Source organism: Pungitius pungitius, chromosome 2, assembly GCF_949316345.1.
Source record: "Pungitius pungitius chromosome 2, fPunPun2.1, whole genome shotgun sequence".
Lineage (NCBI taxonomy): Eukaryota > Metazoa > Chordata > Actinopteri > Perciformes > Gasterosteidae > Pungitius > Pungitius pungitius.
The window spans coordinates 1664543-1667377 of NC_084901.1; the positions used below are offsets into that span (position 1 = coordinate 1664543).

General features: G+C 42.5%; 1 long non-coding RNA gene across 1 annotated transcript; it reads right to left on the reverse strand.

Moving 5' to 3' along the window:
- Positions 1-742: 742 nt before the first annotated feature.
- LOC134107501 (uncharacterized) lies at positions 743-2476 on the reverse strand. Its single transcript, XR_009942768.1, has 4 exons — positions 2219-2476; positions 1844-1881; positions 1460-1542; positions 743-1278 (listed from the first exon to the last, which is right to left on the reverse strand). It is a non-coding gene; the product is annotated as an uncharacterized LOC134107501 (long non-coding RNA).
- Between the last annotated feature and the right edge of the window lie 359 nt (positions 2477-2835).

Genomic DNA, 2835 nt, shown 5'->3' on the forward strand with positions numbered 1-2835 from the left:
ACGGACGGGAAATCAGAAGGTCGACCTGGGGCGTCGCGTGAACCGGGCCCCTACATGTGACGACCCTCGATCAGCCAGTTGTCACAGACCTTGTCGTACGGAAAGTCATTCGTTTATTGAAGATCACATTTTCATACAGTCAAGTCACACCCGTGAGTCTCTGTAAAACACGGGAGCTGTGGATTCAGTGTGTGGCTTCAGGCGATAACATGACCATGTTTGAAGTGCTCTGTAAGAAGTGGAGAGCGCGTAACGGTTAGCTGTTGGATCTTAAATGTTATTGTTTGATTCTTTAGCTTGATGCAATATTGAAACGTAGGATCACCTTGGATTAGTCGAGGTACAATGACGACAGCTAACCCCACCTCTTTTGCTCCATCAAGATGTGTAAACTTTTTAACCAAACCCGCTGGATGACGACGTGGCTGTCTTCCTGAAGTGAGCTTTGCTTAATGAATTAATGAATACATTTAGTAAGATCCGCTTCTCCCCCGGGGCATTATATATTGGTGAATTCAAATTGAATCAGTGGAGCCATGTACTTTCAGCTAAAAGTAATATTGCAGTCTTAAGGGAGAGGAGATTCCAGCAATGTTGTCAATGGATTGTCAATTCAGGTTGATAACAAATCCAGGTCTACAGATTCCAAAGCATCAAGCAAACCTATACAACACAGGACTTGTTGTGAATCAATGATCAAAACGTCACCAAAATAACTTTGATCGCCCCCATTCAGTCAAGGCAAGATTATATATATTATTTTATTATAAATGAGCTTATGAGCTTTTTCATATGTGGCATTACAAGCTCTTTACCCAGTTGCTTAATGAACAGCACCATGCATTGTTAGCACTCCTTGCAGAGAAGGGCTGCAATGAGCAAAAAAAAGATCAAGGTACACACTTGACACCGTGAGAGAGAATTAATCACAACAGGTGCTGGGGCAAGTTAGATAAAATAACAAGCAAAATTCAATTGTGGAAGCGCTAGAATAAATCACAACAGGTGCTGGGGCAAGTTAGATGAAATACCAAGCAAAATTCAATTGTGGAAGCGCTAGAATAAATCACAACAGGTGCTGGGGCAAGTTAGAGTTAGTGAGAGCTAAAGGAGAAAATAAACGCAGTAGGTCACATAAGTTCTGTCGGATGTTCAAGTTGCCCAGAAGGATGAGCGGCGAGCTGTCATCTGGAAGTTGTAACTCTTCCATTCGTTGTAGAAGTAAATAACTTCTTCTCTGGAAGGATCATTTTCCGCTGTGGTCCAGTCGACTTGGGTCTTTGCCACGATTGCCCGCGGTTAAGCCCACCCGTGCCGTGTGGTGGAAGAAAAAAAGAAGGCCAAATTATTACATCCATCGACAGTCACACGATATGGAATGCTGTTGTACGAATGCGGGAAGAAGTCTTTTACAATTATGCAGACAGAACAAAATATACATAAAGAAATGCTTTCCCACCTCGCTGGAGTTGAAAGCCACGTGTCCCATGTGCCATTCCCAGTGATGTCCTCAGACTGGTGGCATGACTTTGCACGGGCCATCTGAAAATATTTGAGCACCAACGTGTATTATCAGAATACGATTATGGCTGTCAACAGATTATAGACAATTAACTAGTTAATCACACGTTTTGAAAACATTTATCTTGATTACAATATTTTTTTCTCTTATATTAACTGTTTACAGTTTAGTAATTTGTTGTTTCAACTCCATAATGAGCTTGACGTGTGTATATTATTTCTTTGGAATGAGGGGCATATTAATCATATCATTTAATGTTAGATTCATGCTCATTGTGAAGGCAATAAATATATAACATATTGAAAAGCATTGAAGACGCACAATACATTACGTGTCATTTAGCTGCGCCCGGCTGCACGCTGCGGGGAGATTATAGACAATGAAGTTAAACAACAAAGTAGTTAAGTTAGCTGCTGCGAGCACGGTTCTACTCAAAGTGTGTAAATAAAGTGATTCAATCGGGCCAAGTTATTTAGGGCACACGGAAACGTAAACAAAGTGGCGCTGATAGAGTGAAGAGGGGTCTTTTATCCCCGTGAAGCTACCGTAGTTAGCTTAGCTAAAAGACGTATGCTGGTTGTTATTGTTCAGTGCTAAATAAAAACCCTCTTGAATGTAGAACACAACTCACGTCTGGCCTCATACCATGACAGGCACATTAATGTTGACAATTAACTTCGTTAGCCTTGTGTTCACCTTTCCTGCCGGTCCGTCTCTGACCGTAGTCGGAGTTTGCAGGGGGAGGCGTTGCTGTCTGCTCCAGGGCCAAAGTACTGTCGGCTAAGTAAACTTTGGGGTTAATTCCCTTCGTCCCGGGGTTGGTGAATAAAAGTCCGCTTTACTTTCTTTGAGGATTTATTAATCTAACACTGAGTAACAAAGTTACAGTACAGACAATTCTCCGGCCGCTACATCCACTCCGTCATCACAACAACAACACAACTTCCTCATGCGCTCTCCCCCTCCGTAGCCCGTGCGTGTAGCTCTTAAAGGGGCCGCACCATTTTCTCTAGTAACATCACCATGACGTATGTTGCAGAATACGTCTATTTAAATCCAGATGTAAATATATTGAACTGTCCGTGTTATTTGTCCAGGTTAGATGTGTCGTAACTCGCAACCAGCTGCCCGGTCCGCCAGCTGAGTGCCTCAGTCTGCTGTTTCATTCTGTTCATGTGCCACGGAGCAGCTTCTGTCCTTAAACTGAAACGATTTTCACAAACCTGCTCTTAAGTGTAGTTGTTTAAGTCAAACACATCAGCAAGGAGCGTAAACTGAATCATTTTGTTCGTTAGATCAGACGACACGCGTTT